The sequence below is a fragment of the Camelus bactrianus genome, chromosome 11, assembly GCF_048773025.1.
Source record: "Camelus bactrianus isolate YW-2024 breed Bactrian camel chromosome 11, ASM4877302v1, whole genome shotgun sequence".
Lineage (NCBI taxonomy): Eukaryota > Metazoa > Chordata > Mammalia > Artiodactyla > Camelidae > Camelus > Camelus bactrianus.
Genome location: NC_133549.1, coordinates 67,718,348 through 67,735,986, shown reverse-complemented (window position 1 = coordinate 67,735,986; position 17,639 = coordinate 67,718,348). Strand labels below are relative to the sequence as shown.

The window sequence follows — 17,639 nt, the reverse complement described above, 5'->3', positions numbered from 1 at the left end:
TCAGACTCTTATACATGGTGTTCTACCTGAGAACAGCCTGGCTGACCCTAGCTTCCCAAGTGGCCCCCACATCTTCCCCACCTGCAGCCTCCCCTCTCGCCAAGTGGGCCCACTGTTAGCAAAGGGTACAAGGACAGAACATAGCAGAGCTGGTACTTAAACCCATGTCTGTATGGCCGCAAAGTAGGGGCGATGCGTTGAGGTTGAGAGAACATGGACTAAGGGGTCAGACACACCTGAGTTCTTCCTGTTGCACTTCTGCCAGTCACTAGCTGTGTGACCCCAAGTGAGTGACTCACCTCTCTGTGCCTCGTCTATAAGATGGGGTTAGTAATAGCCCTGCATTAACAAATTACCGCAAACTCAGTAGCTTAAAACAGCACATATTTATTATTTTACAGTTCTGAATGTCCAGTCCAAGATCAGTTTCACTGGCCTCAAATCAAGGTATTAGCAGGCTTGGGTTCCTTCTAGAGTCTCTAGGAGAACTTTTCTTCCTTGCCTTTTCCAGCTTCTAGAGGCTGTCTGCTTTCCATGGCTCATGGTCCCTTCCTCCATTCTCAAAGTCAGCAACGGCTGGCTAAATTTTTCCTAATACATTACTTGGACTCCTCTTCTATAGTCAAGTCTCCCTCATAGAAGGACCCTGATGATTACATTGGGCCCACTTGGAGAATCCAGGATAATCTCCCCATCTCAAAATCCTTAACCACACCTCAAAGTCCCTTTTACTATGTGAAATAACGTGTCCAGGTGTGAGGATTCATATGTGGAGATCTTTGAGGGGGGTCATTATTCAGCCTTCCACAGTCATGGACCCCATGAAATGGAATGTTACAAGTTAAGTGCTCAGCATAGTGTCTAACCAATAGGAGACCAGTGATGCTTAATCCCAGCCGGGCAAGGGAAAGTTTGAGAGCTTTTGCAAAAGAGTGCCTAGGGTTCACTCCTGAAGATTGGGCAGGGAGTCGGGTGGGTGTCTACGCACTGGAATTTTTATAAGCTCCCTAGTGACTCTATTGGGCAGCCAGGGTGGGGTTGATTATAATAAGCAGTGAATTCATGTCAGCAGTTATTCTTATTCCCACAGCTACTTAGCATTGAACCTCAGTGCCCAGGAGCTGTTCAATAGATGTTTGTTGAATTAAACTGCAGTGAATCACTCCTGGGGCCCCAAACTACCCCTGGGATGGGCTGGGAGGGGTGAGAGGGTTTCTTGCTGCTGCATCAGAACCTGAAGAATGAGGTTCTGTGGGCAGAGGCCTTGGCCTCTGAATCAACTTCACACCCAGGAGTAGCTGCCTAGGGGGCTGGAGTCCTTCCTTCTCTCCGAAGTCCAGTCAAGGGGGCCAACCCGGCAGAATTCAGTAATCAACGGGCCATTGTTAATAGAACAGAGGGGCTCTGTGCCCATTTAACACTTCTCTCCCTCACGAAGCTGCTCCCAGCTGAGGGCTGGCTTCTGGAGGACTGTGAGTTTGGGGAGGGGCCCTAAGGCTATAAGGAGAAGGGGGAGGATTAGGGGTGGGGGCTGAGTCCCCTGGTTGGAGGAGCCGAGATATCCTGGAACATAGGCTGGTCTCAGAAGTCAGCAGTCTGGAAAGCCCCTGCTGATGTGGGGCTCAGCTGCAAGGCCAGGAAGAGGTTCCCATTAAAGCTGGGAGTCCAGGGACAGATAATGAAATCCACCAGACCCCAGCAGGAGCTGGGGGAGGGCTTTCCCTATGGGGTGGTCATGCTTGACCTACCTTCTTTCCTTTAGAAAAACAGAAAGGTGAAATCTGCACAGTAAATGGTGCCTTTCATTGCCTAGAGAACAGTGTTTTCAAAAGAGCTGGGAGGGTTTTATGTTCTGTGGGCTTGGGATTTAAGAGGCAGGCAATTCAAACAGGGTTGGGCATAAATGTCCCTTTGCTTAGCAGACCTTTTCTACATTCAGCAGTTGATACTAATAGTGAGATGAATTTTGGTAGGTGAGTGTTTAAGATCCCAAAGACAGTGCCTGACCAGCATCCTCAAAAATGCCAGAGACTTATCATTCTTTGCTAGCCATCAGCAATTCTCATCTGTTGAACACAGTAAATCCTCTGGTAGTCTCTGCCAAGGGAGTGTGTTGTCTTAAAACATACTCTAGGAGGGTGGGATCTCACAGTGGGGTCCCAGGACAGCAGCAGCAGCACCTTGGAACTTGGTAGACATGCACATTCTCGGGCCCCTCCCCAGACCTCCTCAATCGGAATCTCTGGGGGTGGACCTGGCAAGTGATTTAATAAGCTCTGCAGGTGATTTTGATGGGCGCTCAAGTTTGGAAATCACCATTTTTCACCACGTGTTTCAAACTTCAGGCTGTGCCATCAATTTGGTAGGTCGGACAAGCTTTTGTTTTTTTAATAGAACAGAATTGTATAGACAGAAAATATCAGAGCGTATGAAGGATATGCCATAAGGATACACATGAGTTTCATAAGACTTTTGTTTCAGTTATGTGTGACTGTCTCTGTCTCAGGTTTTGGTCCATAAAGATTAAAAGCCACTGTTCTAGAGCCAGAATGTAGTACAGACAGGCCCCAACTTAAGATGGTTGACCTGAAGATGGTGCGAAAGCAATACACATTCAGTAGAAACCGTACTTGGAATCTGGGCTCGAGAGATGCAGTAATCGTCAGCTGCTGCTCCCAGTCAGCCATGCAGTCAGCGGGATAAACAACCGATACACTTACAACCATTCTGCACCCAGCCAGCCATAGTTTTTCACTTTCAATAGAGCGTTCAATAAGTTACATGAGAGGTTCAACGCTTTATTATAAAATAGGCCTTGTGTTAGATGTTTTTGTCCATCTGTAAGTGTTCTGAGCACGATTAAGTTAGGCTAGGCTAAGCTATGATGTTCAGTAGGTTAGGTGTGTTAAATGCATTTTCAATTTAGGGTGGATTTGTTGGGATATAACCTCATCATAAGTCAAGGAAGATCTGTAATTCAACCAGCTCCCCCTTTGTAATTTGTCTGAATTGGGAAGTTTGAAGGATTCTGGCATAGGAGTTCCCTTGCCCCACTTCCAGACCCTCATGTAGGTGGTGAACAGATGAGAGGGGCTGCTCTGGGGGCTGACAGCCTCTTTACAATGCTGGCCTAAAGCCAAATTAAAGTGTGCATCTCCCCCATGTTCATAAAACATTCTGTCCCTCCCCTGTCCCCCTTCTTTGTCTATGTGCCTAGAGAGGTATGTGGACCAGATAACTAGCTGGTGACATCTGGGTAGGGGGACTGAGGGGTGGTTTGTTGCTTTCTTCTCTGATTTCGTCCATTTTACTTGAATTTTGCATGCTAAACATCTATCATTATTTAAAAATAAAGTCACTACTTAAAAAAAAAAAAAACAAAGCCAAGGGTCCACCTCAGTGTGGAAATACAGAAAAGGGAAGGCATTTGCCAAGGCAGGAGAGGCAGCAGTAGCTTTGGGCCCAAGGTGCCCAAAGGGGCCCCCCTCCCCCATCCATGCCCTAAGGCTGAACCCAAACCCTGTCTGTCCCCAGAGCCCTCCCCCCACAGTCATAATCAATCCCTGAGAGGAAGAGGACTGCCCCCTCCCACCCCACATAACTGTCCCCCTCTCTTTAGAAAGCCCTTTGGCAGCCCCAGGTTCTCACCAGTCCTCTGGATCCTTACCACTGCCCTTTCCTTCCTTATCCAGATGAAAAAGGGAGGTTCAGAGAAGCTAAGTGACCTGCCCAAGGTCACCCAGCAGGAGGTACAAGGCCAGGGTGTGAAGGGCAGGATCTGCTGAAGAACAGTCTCAAAGACTGGACTCTCCTAGCAGCATTCATCTCGGCCTTGCGCCATTCTTACCACTTTCCACTTCCTATTTGAGTTAATGTTTGCTGAACAGCACCAGATGAATATGTAGGGAAAGAAGGAATGAAGAAAAGAAAGGGAGGAGAGGTTGAAAGGAGGTGAGATGGGGAGGGGAGGTGAGCAGGGAGGCCTCTGGTTGCACTGAGGATGGGAGTGGAGAAGGGTGGACCCTACCTGTGTGGCTACTCAGTCTGGCTAAGAGGCACCATATCTGGTCAGATCACCATCACCAGGCCCTGACCCCACAAGCCCCAGCTACAGGCCCCTGTCCAGCCACACAAGAAGGTAAAGTGGAGAAGGGGCAGCCGGGAGCACAGGGTTACCTAGAGCCTGGAGGAGACACTCATGGAAGTTGAGGGCACAGTCTGAGGCTGACTCCCTAGAGCTGAAGGGAGTGAGGATGTGTGAGTGGATCCAAGGTGCCTGCTGAGGGGTGGGGGCTGGACGTGGGCCGCCAGTGCAGCCTGGGAGGGAGCAGCCCCTTAGCACTGATGACAGCTAGTGATCCCACTGCCAGCCCTGGGCAGAGATGCACTCTGCAGGCGGCCTCATGCTACTTCCTGGGCCACTGATTTTTGTGTTGTGCCTCAGTTTGATGAGTGGTGGACTGGGAAGCCCAATAAAGTACGATCTTAATTGCTTTAAAACTGGGTAATTCAAAAGCAGCTTACACACAAGAAATTGATAATGCTGGTTGCCTTTGTGGAGAGCCCCAGTGTCGGTCAGGCGTGGTAAAGAGATCTCACCATGTGTCTTTTGTACCTTTCCAATTTTATGCCATTGGCATGGATTACTCATTTTATAAAATTTAATGAAACTAAAAATAAGATAAAAGCAGGTACCAGTTTTCTGCCTGCAGAAGTAGAGGCAAAGTTCTTTTGAGGTGAGACTCTCATTTTGGAAAAGTCCATTTTAACAGGTCTTTGAACTTAAGTAGAGGCAAAGCCAAAATCCTGTCCCAGGAAGGAAAATCTGGGGGCATTGAGAAGCAAAACTGCCCCACAAGTGGAATTTAACAGTCTGGTTTCTCTGTGAGAAAAATGACAACTCTCCGGAAATTATTACTGTAGTCAGAGACTGATGAGTAGGGCAGTAACTGTTTTGGGTCCCCTCCCTCCCTGGGGGTGGGGGTGGGGAGGAGTGTCAGGAGGAGCTGCCCTGCAGATGGTGGAGTCCTAGGGGATTCCCAGATACCCTTGGGGCAAGCAAGTGGACTTGTGCTAACCCCATGGGCCTTGAGCATTTGAGGGGACAAGGGACCCCTGAAGGCTGCAGACCCCACAGACCTATGGGAGTCTGGCCCCTGGCTGTTGAGAGCAAGGCTGCGTGTCACATGCTGGTAATCACTAAGGCCAGGCCTCTTGTGGAGGCCCTTTGTTTCCTGGCTCTTCCACAAACAGGCACTGCAGGGCCAGGGTTGGGGGCTGGCACTCAGGCAGAGAAGGGACCTGCGCCCCAAAGCCTGGGGAGGGCCTCTCTGCCTTCAAAAGTGTCCCTGGAAAGATGATGACTCATGGCCCAAGGGAAATCAGAGCTTTTCTCACCCCAGAGGTTATTCGCCCTGTAATGCACGGGCCGGTGATGGCAGAATGAATCAGAAATGCAAGCCTGAGAACAGCCAGCCTGCTCGGCTCAGTGTCAGAGGGCAGGCTAACTCCTCCCTCCTTATGTCTGTCTCTCTCTTGGCAGAAAAAAGACTTGAGTTTCAGTTCCTCCCTTTTCCAGCCAAGGGAGTTCCGATGAGCCAGAAAAACCTCTCTAAGCCTCAGTGTCCTCATCTGTTAAATGGGGGTAACGGTGCCTCCCTTGCTAGGCCGTGCGAGGGTGAGAGGGCGCCCCTGAGCGCAGGGCCAGCCACTGGCCCCTCCTTCAGCTGGAAGGGCACTGTGAGTGGCAGCAGCAGCCTGGCATCTGCACCCTCACGCAGACTGGGCTGAGGAAGCTGGCACTTGCTTCTTGCTTGACTCATACTCCTTTTCTAGGTCTGACCCACCAAAACGAGGACAGGCAAACTCTGAGTCCTGGTGCTCCTTTCAGAGGGAACAGTCTTCCCCCAAATAGCCACGTCAGCAGGGTGTGCTCAGCAAGGAACCTGGGCACTTTCTATTACCTCCTAAATAGATCCATAATCTCCAATAAGTTTTCAGGAGTGACCCACACTCTGAGATGCAAATTCTCCTGGCACTCCCTGTCTACACCGTACCATTTGGTATAGGTTCAGTGCATCCCACCTGCAATGATTCTCTGGTGACTTTATTTGAGGCTGGATGGTGGAGTGGCTAAGAGCATCTGGAGTTGGACAGCCAAGGGATTGAATTCTGGCTGTGTGACCTTGGACGAGTCACCTAACCTCTCTGGACCTCAGTGACAGCATCTGTAAAATGGGGGCTACCTCCTGCAGTCAGATTGACACAAATAAATCACTCAGCCTGAGGATGCCTAGTACTTAAAGAGCTCTCCGATATTCAACTGTACCTTCTAGGATAGGCAGAGGCTGCCGGGGATCTGACACAGTTGTGGGCACACAGCTCAACCGGGCTTTACTTTTAAAAAGCAATTGCAATAGAGTATCAGGCACCATTCTTAAAGGAAAAACAGTTCTAAAAACTCATACAGCTGTCCCCTTCCCACCCAGAATTCCAATCACAGATCTGGCATGGAGGCCCTTTTGGAAGCTCAGTATGCCCATCATCACTTGCAGAAGCTCCTGCCTCATCTGGGTTTCTAAGTGGGGGCACCAGGCAGGGAGAGGAGCAGTGGGATGGTAAGAGACAGAGGTTGGGGAGGTGACCTGGCCCTGCTGCCTGGAGTGTGAGGGTCACCTTGCAGGACTTTGAGCATGAGGAGAACCACAGAGGACAGGCTGGCAGGTGGGCAGCAGACAGCAAGACTCAGTGATGTCATGTTTTCCCAAAATGACTCAACGGCTTGCCTTTGGGCTGTGAATGGTGAGCTGTGTGCTGTGGCCTCAGGGCCTCCCCATCCATCCTCTTGCCTTCCAGGCTTGCCTGTATCCCTCCTTCCCCTTGTCACCTCCTATTCTCCCTGTCCAGGGACCCATGGCTACAGGATCCATGCTCTGCCCCTGGATGTGACCCCAGCCCAGGGGATGTCCCCATGCTGCCTCTGTCACATCTCTCCAATCTCCATGTTGAAGAAAGACCTAAGTGCCAGACAGACCTGTGTTTTATTACTGCCTCTGCCTCCTCCTGGCTGAGTGACCTTGGGCAGGTAACTCTGCCTCTCTAAGCTTCAGTTTCCTCATCTATAAAATGGAGACATTGCTAACAACCTTGCTAGGTTGTACAGGCCTTAGTGAGAATGTCTGTAAAGAACTTGGCACACAGCAGGTGTTTAGCAAATGGAAAGTATGATATCAAAGGACCTCTATGATCTGACCTCAATTTACTTTCTTAGCTGCTTAAAAAAAAAAGGATAATATTTCACTCTTTTTGATGTTCACTGTGTGCCAGGCACTGCTCTAAACAATTGTATAGAAACACATTTTCTTATATCACCCCCATGTGGTGGGTACTGTTAGTATCTCCATTTTATAGATGAGACAGCTGTGGCACAGAGAGGTTAAGCAACTTGGCCATGGTCACACAGCCAGTAAATGGGAAGCAAGATTCCCCATGCAGGCAGCCTAGCTCTAGAGCTTGCATATATAACCACAACTCCATCTGCCTTACCTTTTTCTCTGTCTTCTTTGTGCATCCTACAAACTGCAGTTCAGTCCAACTGGACTCCTCACCATCTTCCGCATTCAGTCTGAACTTTCTCATCCCCATGCTTTTGCCCAGGTTTCCTTCTTGCACTGGAATGCCTGCCTCTTCCATGAAGCCTCCCCCAAGTCCTCTCTCACATCCACCTTTGTGGGCACATCACAGTTGGACTCGAAGACGGTTATTTGGTCCAAGTGTCCTCTCCTCTTTTAGCCTGGAGGTGTCTTCTGATACCCCCAGCCCACCTGGTATAGTGTCAGGCATAAGCAGGCACCTGGACAGGTGATGCCCTGGCTGGAGCACCTAATGTATGCTCCCCGGGTGGCGTGGAGGAGAACCTAGTACTTAGGGCCCCACTACTTCTACAAGGACAGTTTGAGGGCTATAGCTGGAACCATCCTCAGGAGGGGAAGGGACTCAGGCATGGGGGCCTTCCATTGCTTGGATGTTGGGGGCTGAAGCTTGGAGAGGATGAATGGATGTCCGTCCACAAAGGGGACAGGACTGAGAGCCATTTGCTGAGTAGCGAGGCACATAGTACAATCATCCACCAGCCCACCTAATTTAAAAGGGCCTCTCCGAGGGTTTCAGGCCTATCCACAGGGTGGTGACTACAAGAGGCCATCTGCCCAGGGTCCCACTCTACCAGGGCCTCTGGTCCACATCAGCTCCCCCCTCCCACTCACCACAACTGCCACCACCTCTACCCAGACACAGATCACTCCCTAACAGGAGCACCCTATCCTGGGAGGTTGAGCACTGTCCCACCCCTGCTCCTTCTTGGGGCCCAATGCCACACTCACCACTCATGGTTCTGCAATCAGGCATGGGCACTCACTGCACATTTGCAGCTGTGCTAAGCACTTGGAGACACAAGGAGAACAAGGCATGTTCTGTCCTGCTTGCAGACTTCACTACCCAGTAGAGATGACAGACCATGAAGGCAGCCAGGACAACACAGGGGGGCAATGTGTGAGGATGGGGACATCTGTAGGGAAGGCCACTGACCGAAGCTTCTAGAAGCAGACATTCAAGCTGAGGCCTGAAGATGAAGGGAGCTGGCCACAAGAAAAGGAAGGAGAGAGTATTCTTGGCAGCTGGAAAGGCTGCAGAGAAAAGGACATGTGCATCTGGAAAGAGGACAGTTTGTAACCTGGAACACTGAGTACAGGGGCTGGTGAAAGAGGCTGGGGTATAGCACTCCCTGGGGGATCACAGGGACCAAGGAAGCCATTCAGCGTCCTCAGCAGCTCAGCGCTTACTCTAGGGTGGGGTTTCTGTCTTACTGGAATGGCTTTCTGGCAGACAGGGTCCCTGATCTGTCAGTTCCTCCTTGTTAATAATTTAAATCCCTTCTGTTGCCATCTATGTCACTTCCTGAGACCAGTCATTGCCCAGGGAAGCAGCAGTCAGCAGATGGCTGGCCTTGCAAAAGAGGCTGTTGTACGTCGTGATGCCCTGCCCAGGCATCCCTGAGGGAAGGCCAAGGCTCAGACTTTACTTGCAGAGCTTGCCGGCCTCCCCAGACCTTCCCAGCCAGACACGAGCGATTTACCCCAGCCGCAGTTATGAAATGACTGTCCTAGGGTGCCAGTCCGCCTCTCGGGCTGTGGACGCAGCAGGACGGACACACGCAGGGTCAGGAGTGCTCACCGTGGAGCCGGGCTGCAGGGCTTAGACCCAGCGCTGCACTCACCAGCAGTGGGGTGCCGGGAACTTATTCCTCCTGTCTCGTTCTGTTTGCCTATCTGTCCAGCGGTGATTGCAGTGGTACCTACCTCCTGAGCTTTCTATGAGAACTCGGTGACTGCGGGCCCAGAAGGTGCTCAGCCTAGGGCTGTGCATGCTGGCTGTTAGCACTAATATTTCCAGTGTCCTTGTCCTGAGGCACCTGCACCAGATGCAAAAGGAGGAAGAAAACTGAAAGAAAAATAGCATCTCTCAGAATAAGAGGAAGACAGGGTGCCTGACCTCTGTGGCCAGGGGTTTTGGTTCTTCACTCTGTAAGGACTTCCGTTTCTGACTCACAAGTTCTAGGTTTGCAGATCGGGCCTCTTCAGTCATGTCTGTCCTCACTCTGCAGAGACAGGCCCCAGGCCTTCTCCAGAGGAGAGCCAGGGGCCTGTAGCCCCACCCGTGTGCCCAGAGTTGTGAAATTCTTTGCTGGGAAATCAGTGCAGTCTCAGGCAGGGGGGTGGCCCAGTTTGTTTTCAGAATATTTCCTCAGATAGTGCTGCTTTGGCTCAGACATGCTAGCACTTTCCAGAATCCTGCAGATGGTGAAGCAGCTGGAGAGGAGGAGAGAGGAGGGAAGTGGGGAAGAAAGTGGGAGAGGCCCTGGGCCAAGTCTCAGGTAGCTGCATAGGCCCGCACGGGCATCGATGGCATGTGTGGACAGGCGTGCACAGGATAGGAAGTGGGTCTGCCCATCGAGGGGGGCTTTCAGCTGTCTAGACTATGGAGCCTTCTTATGAACCAGAACTTTCCTTGGAAGCCTAATATGTAGAACAGATAACTGGGAGAGAGGCCTGCAACCCCCTCCCACCAGGCCTCTAAGGGGCCTCGGCTGAACTCTGGCGCTCCCTGGAACCTAGTTTGAAAACTGCTGCTGGTAAAGGAATCACACCCTTTGGAGATTTAGTGCCCACACTGTTTTAAAATAATGAGCTTCCTTAGAAAAGATGAAATGATCTTTATAATAAATTCTAATTCAAGTCTGGTACAGTGAATGCCACACATCCTGAGAATCAGGGCTCAGAAAGTACAAAGGGATTGATTCCATTTGCTGACAAGTTTGTGAGCACCTCTCTGGGAAGTCTTGTGCACTTGGGCCTGAATCTGTGGGGCAGACAGTGTGTGGTAAACAATAGTTAAAAATGCATACCGAGCTATGTACAGGCATATTTCCAAACTCCTCACAGATACTAATTCACTTATAGCTCTGTTACCTATGGCCCATTACCATCGCCTTCTTAGTGATTAGGCAGCTAGGGCCCAGAAAGGTTAAGTAACTTGCCCAAGGTCACACAGGTACTAAGCAGAATATATGCTGTTAACCATTGCATAATTTGCCTTTTGGAATGAGTGCATCCTTGTGTTTGTGTATCTGTGTTTGTGTGTCTATACACTTGTACCTACAAATGTTTCAATGTATAACATGTGTGGCTATTTACTGAAATAAATAGGGGGGCCTATCTGAGTGTGTGTGTGTGTGTGTGTGTGTATTTCCACCCATGATGATGTGTGATAATCTGTGAGTACGTGGGTGTGCAGCCTCTCTCCCATGAAGGCTGCAAGCTTTGGGGCTCACCCCTCAACTTCCCTCTCTGCAGCCTGGCAGCAGCAGGGCAGAGGGGCTCCTGCCCAGAGCCCCATGGCAGTCCCCGCTCCCCAGATCCCAGGGGTTTCAGTTTACTGACTGAGCTCAGCATAGCCACATGTGATGGGAAGGCCCCCTGGGGCTGAGGTGTGGCCCTCAGGTGCCAACCCCATTTGGGAACTGCCCCCTACTCTAGCACCCTGGTTCTCCCCTTCTCACTGGGTGCTGGGTTTTAGAGCGGGCCCACCGAATAAAATGAAGTTACTAAGTTATCATGAGTTTACTTCCTACCTCACAGACACAGTAACTTCTATCAGTGCTTGAGCTTCTTGAAAACATTGGTGTAAACTCAAACCATCAGCACGCTAAGCGGATAGGGCCCAAGCTGATAGGACTCCAGTCAAAGGCAAAGAACCTTGACATTCTTGTTAGTCCGGGAAGCCCTACCGTGTAAATGAGGTTTTAAGGGTTTCTTCACATGTGAACCCACCTTGGAGGGTTGGGACAGGCTTTGATCCATCTACTCTAAACTGATGTTTAAAATGCAAAGCTTCCCTGGATGCTGCAAAACTGGAAGAAGCCCCATCATTCTCCATTATCAAAGTCAAACCCACTAACAGAAAGACCACTCTGCCCCGCTCAGCAGGGCCGAGGCTGGGAGACTTACTCAGATGGAGCAGGGCTGGGCTCCCACCCCTGGTGGGCTTTTCTCCCACATGCTCCTCTTGTCTCCAGCCTCCAGTGTGCCAGCTTCCCAGTGTCCCGCAGCACAAGGACAGGCCATCCGTGGGTGTGTTCCCTGACTTTTGAGGCTCCCAAAGTCAAGGAGGCTGGACTGGGAGGAGGCGGGGAGGAGGCAGGAAGGAGGGACCTGGTAAAGGCAGCCAGTGGGCCAGGTGTAAGCACGGAGGCCAAAAGAGCTGCCCTGGCTGGGCTGGCTGTTTACTTGAGGCATTCAGGAGAGGTTGAGCTAGGAACTGGCTTATTTCTTTTCCACACTTTCCCTCCAAATCCTTTTCAGAGAGGCCTCTGGAATCCCAGTGATAAATTTCCCAGAGGCCAGAAAAACCCATGGTTCCTCAGCACACAGCCATTTTTGTGAGGCTGGGGGTAGGACATGGGGGGAGGGGAGAGGCATTGAGAGGGAGGGATGGGCGGGTGGAGATGTGAAGTTACTAGTGGTCAGGGGCTCTCATGGCCTGCCTGCCTCTCCTCCTGAGCTTGCAGAGGCAGGGATGTGCTGGGTATGCCTGAGCAACCAGTCAAATTTGGGTTGATGAAGACGAAGGCTGAGACCTTCAAGCACAGAGCAAACTGTCCAGCCACCCCAAACCCAGATGTGGAATTGATATGTTCAAGGCAGGACAAGCAGAACCATCTATTTAAGCATCAGAGAAAAGGTGATAAGTATTTCTGTTTAAGGAATGAAAAGGAGAGCTATTTTCTTTTCCTCCTGTGTGACTTCATGAAGGGCAAAGGCCTCTCTGTTTCCTCTCAGCTAAGATTCCCTTGGGTTCCCTGCTTTACTATTTCCCAGCAGAGGCGCTCACAGCCCCCTCCCTGGGCTTCGCCTGTCATCTGACAATGTTCCCAAGTACCTCCATGTGTTAGAGGCTAGGATGGAGCCAGAGTCACAAAGATGAATAGCCCCCGTGTCTCAAATGGGGCAGCCTTTCCCCACACCCAGTCTCCCAACTTCCATCCTGGACAGTAAGTCCACTCTGCAATGAATTGGGGAGAGGGCTCCAATATCTTTGCAGCTCAGCACTGTGAAGCCTCTTGGAACTCACTCAGGTGGGCTTGCTATGGAAGGTGGGTAGGGGCCACCTGGGCAGTGCTCATCCTCTGCTCCTTGTTAAAGTCGCCAGCTTTCCCCGTACTACAGACACCTATATCAGAGGCTCCTGGGGCAGAGAGGGGGGTAGGCAGAGCAGTGAGGACCCTGTCCTAACAGAGGTGACCCCTTTCAGCCCTGGAGTGGGGGGAGATAGCATACCAACCAGACAGAAAACACAGCTCTCCATAAGTGCCTGCAGAAAGTCCTGAAGGCAGCATAGCCTGTACTTACTCCTTAGCTTCGTGACCTTGGGCAGTCACCGAACCTCTCTGAGCCTCATTTCCTCATCTGTAAAGGAGGAACGAGAACCACTGTCCCTCTGTGGGGTCTGTGTGAGGAAGCATAAGCTGGGGATTAGGTGAGCCGTGTGGTTATCACTCCCTCTGGCTGCCCGGGCTCTGCCCCATCCATCTCTCCTGAAGACCAGACACTGCCATGGAGTCCAGCTTTCCAGGGCACGTGGTGAGGGTGGGCGGGGGGGGGGGCATGACATGACATGCCCTTTTATATTCACCAGGTAAGCAATGGCAGGAAGTGGCAGGTGAGGGCTGATTTCCCTGTGTAATAATTTCTACCCTGGCAAGGGCCAAAATGGGAAAGGAATAGAGTAATCCATTTGAGGATGTTTACCTAGCAATTTCTCCCAAATGGAAACTTGTGACTTGTATGGTCATGAGTGGTAGCTTTGTCCCCACTTCTCAGATAAGCAGTGAATTATCTCTCACTGAATTACTGCAGTATTTCCCTGTAGGCACTCCCAAATCCCCATAGTTTCCTGACTCCAAATCCACATGGAAGGGTCTAGCCTGGTGCCACTCAGCCTTTGATTTCCATGACCCATGGTGTAACCTAGGCTGGGCAGAGTGTGTGTAAAAAGAGGACTGCAGTCAGGGGCCCCAGGGCCCAGTAAGTGCATCAGTGTTGCTTCCTTGTTGCTATGGAGAGCCAGTTAGGGACCTTAGAGACAGCCGGGCATGGTGAAGACAGCATGGATTCGAGTCACACTGTCTAGGTTCAGATCTTGGCTTTGTCTCTCACTAGCTGTGTGACCTCCAAAAAGTTACTTAACTTTTCTGACCCTTAGTTTCCTAATCTGTAAAATGGTGATAAAATGCTAATAACTTCATAGGGAATGGAGAGCTCTTGATTCACAGAAGACATAATTAATGTGGAAAGGTGATATTGGGAAGGGACTGGCTGAAATTGGGGGTGGCCAAGCCCAGATCACCCCCTCTCTCTCATCTGGGGCCACAATTCTGAGTGCTGCCCACATACCTTGCTAATTTCAGCATTAAGACCACTTAGAAGCTTGACATGCACACCAAACCCAGTCACAAAGGGGCAGGGGTGGGGAATGACACACTTCTTTGTGATTACATGGGCAGGCCACTCCCACATCCTTGCATGTTCCCAATCCCACGCCAGTAGGGAATCATTCCCAAGATTGCTTGCAATCCCAGTTCCAGGAACATGAGATGTTTCCACTCCTCTGGGAAGCTCATGCCAGCTGGCACAAGAGGAACCCACCCAATGCTCAGTATAGGGACTGTAACTGCCCCTCCACCTGCTCCACCACAGAGCCAAGCACTGCTGGAGGACACAGATCTTAGACCCTTCATGAGACCCATCTGCAGCCAGGCCATAGGAGCCAGGAAGAAACACCCCGAGCTTAGCCAGAGGCAGAAATGGAGACCTCCCTGCTGTCCTTCTTAGGGAGCAGAGGCCAGTGATGGGACTCAAGTCCCCAGTGCCAGCCCACAGGGCACAGTGGAACATGCTGCTTGAGCCAAACAGATCAGGCAGGGCTCCCTGGAACCCCTCAGGGCTCCCTCCTCTGCAGAAAGACCAATTCCAACCCAGCTGAGACGGCCTGGCTTGGCTCACAGAGTGACCTTAACAAATATAAATTACTGGTGTCATTATATATCAAACAACTATTTACTGACTACCCACTATGTGTTACGCACTGTTCTAGATCCAGGACAACCCTTGAAACATCCAGGAGCCCCAAGACACCAGGGCATCCAAAAACAGACACAACTTCAGGTGCAATGAAAATAAATAAGGCTTCAAGACCACCCTGCTTTCTTCAGGACCTTGGAGTCCTAAACACCCCCCACCACGTTTTACATATACACACCCAGGGCTGGAATCTCCTCGGCTGGCTGGCTGGCTGGCCCGTCTCCTGGAAGTCCCTCTGAGGAAGCACATCCGCTAGGGGGAAGGGTCTGTGCTTCCCTCGCAGGCCCTGTCACTGCTACCGCCCAGCTGTCCAGCGCAGCAACGCCTGCCAGCCTTTCCTACTCTGCTCACAGACCCTAACGCGCCGGGGCTGAATTTATGAATCACTCCCTCCTCTCTCCCGGCCTTGCCTCCGGAAGGGCTGCGCACACCCAGACACATCAGTCAGACACCAAGTTTCCACACCAAACTCGCTCCTGATGAACCCTGAGAGCCAACTGCAATGTCTGATTTCCCTTCCCCAGTTCTCGGCCTCGAGGTCCCGGCCACGACATTTCAAAGACAAGACAGCCACTCCCCTGCCCGTCTCGCTTTGGGGGCTCCTCACTAGGGGGGCTGCAGGGGCAGCAGACAAAGACAGTGAATTTATGTGAGGGCAGGAAGACATGCTTGGTCCAAAGACCCAAACGCCCGCACTCCCGGAATTGTACATTTCGGTCTGCGGCGTGTGCCTGCTTGGCGTGGCGGGCGCGCGTAGTGTCTGTGGCTCGAGGGGTGATGAACTGTGCGTACCTGGCAGTTGTGAATCTGGGTGCAGTGGGACTGGTGGCGTAGATGCCTGCATGGAGAGTTCCCGAGTCGGAAACTCCCTCTCCCACCCTTCGTTTCGTCCCCTCTTCCTCCAAAGTTTGGCGCGCGCGCCCGATCAGAGATTGGGGGGGGGGGCGCACTGCTGGGCTGCCTCCCCGGGGCCCGGAGGCGGTTCCGGGATGCTGGCGCCCTACTTACCCCGCCAGCGAGCCTCCTCCAGCGGGGGCGGATCCGACTCTCCGAGGCTGGGGTCTGGCGCCGGCAGCATCCGCCCGCAACTTTGCCTTTCTCTCGGCAGAACGCGGCAGAATCGTCTCCCGGGCGCCAGCTCCCTGGCCGTGCCGGTTCTGCGCGCCCCGCGAGGGCGGCGGCGGAGAGGGAAGGAGGCGCGGGCCCGGCCGGTTCGCACACCGGGCGGGAAGCGGCCCCAGGCGGGCGCCGTGCTGCGCAGCGACCGAGCGGTCCTGCCTGGCGCCCTCCCTGTTCGGCCGGAGTCAGCAAGCGGCCGGCAGCGGCGGCGGCGGATTCCTGAACCTCGTCCAAGGCGCCCAGGGAGCCTTCCTCCTCTTTTTCTTCCTCACCCCACCGAGCTCCCACCCAGCTCCCACCCCTGCGCCCCCGGCAACTTGGGGACTGTTGGCGAAGTTGGCGCAGCTTGGGCTGCGCGCCGGGCCTCTGGGTAGAAGCGGGGAGGAAAGGGAGGAGCTGAGGTGGAGGGGGCCGCCCTCGCCGGAGTCCCTGGGGAGCCGTGCTCTCCAGGACCCCTCTGTGGGCCTTTGTTCCCTGTGCTGCACCTCAGCCCGCCTCTCCCCAGAGCTACTTGGGGCCTTTGGGATTCCTAGCCCCTTTCAGAGATGCTGGGGAGAGCTCCCGTTCCTGGATTGGTGGTGGTGTTGAAGAGGGGTGGTTTGGAGGAGAGGCGGCCTGGAGATCCTCGTGGCTTCACCGTGCCAGAACCCCCCAAGCCCTTCTGGCCTCCCATCCTATTGAAACCAAGTCTTTTTAAAACCAGAGTTTCCTTGCCGAGTTTATGATTAATGCGTCTATCCAAGACTTTATTACATTTCTTGTCCGCTGGCTTCAATCCTGTGCTAGCTGAACACTTAACAACCAGAGTCAGATGAAATTGCTGTTACCCATAACATTGTTAATGTACTAAAATATCTATTAGAGATACCATCATTAATGTACAAGCTCAGGTTGTTTCTCCAGTGCAAGATAAGTTAAAAGGACCCCCCACCACCCTGCAATGGACCTTTTAGCCAGAAACTAAACCAGAGACATCCTGACTCCTAAAACCCCAATTAAGAAATGTCATGGAAATGTCACAAGATGATGATTAATCCCAGCCTCTTTGTAATTCCTCTTTATAAAAATCCCTCACTCAAAGACCAAGTGGAGTGGATCTGAGGCTTGTCTCCCACTTCCTTGCTGGCCTCCCTGCAGTAAACCCTGGACTTTCCTTCACCTCAACCTGGTGTCAGTAGATTGGCTTTGCTGCTCTGCTCATTGGGCAAGGGGATACACGTTAAGTTTGGTAACAATTTTGGCTGCCAAGTAGGGACCACCAAGTAAATCTGTTTGGTAAAAGGGAAGGAAAGTGGCATGAAATTCTTTATATATAGGCTTTTATGCTGTTGTATCAAAGTGAGGCTTTTGGAACTGGTTTGGCTTTGAGCCTTTGGAACTGGTTTGGCTTTGTGTGTGTGTGTGTGTGTGTGTGTGTGTGTGTGTGTGTGAGACACAGACAGTTAGACAGACAGACACACTGTGTGACCACAATATTCTTTAGACTCTAGAGAAAGATGCCCAAGATGAGGTTCATGTGACAATCCAGAACTGGTTTTGCCAGCTTGATAAAACATCTTTTCAGAATTCTGACTCTAACGGAGCAAGTTCTTCTAGGAGGAACTTGCTTTTCTCTCCCTGTGCCTTGAGATGTGAATGTTCTACTAGGGCTCTCAGGAATTTCTACCTTATCTGGACCATCTCCAGTTCCTGAGACTAAGAGGAAAAATGAGGGGTGTGGCGTGGGTTAAACTTAATTTGTTCCGACTGTTAGTTATAAACTAGTGAGTTTTGTATTGTAATACTTGATTCATGAGTAGGTTTTAGTGTGAAGCTATGAGATCT

The 17,639-nt window shown here is 51.6% G+C and overlaps 1 protein-coding gene across 3 annotated transcripts in view; it reads right to left on the bottom strand.

Annotated features, from left to right (window-relative positions):
* The window catches only part of CHST3 (carbohydrate sulfotransferase 3), a 34,721-nt gene extending 18,415 nt beyond the window's left edge, over positions 1-16,306 (bottom strand). The window contains exon 1 of one of the 3 annotated variants that reach the window (XM_010963208.3): positions 15,705-16,306. The gene's annotated coding sequence lies outside the window, so the exon portion shown is untranslated. Of the gene's footprint in view, positions 1-14,874; positions 15,447-15,488; positions 15,658-15,704 lie in introns of those variants that run through there. The other 2 variants (XM_045522738.2, XM_010963211.3) reach the window with 2 other exon arrangements.
* Positions 16,307-17,639: the final 1,333 nt, after the last annotated feature.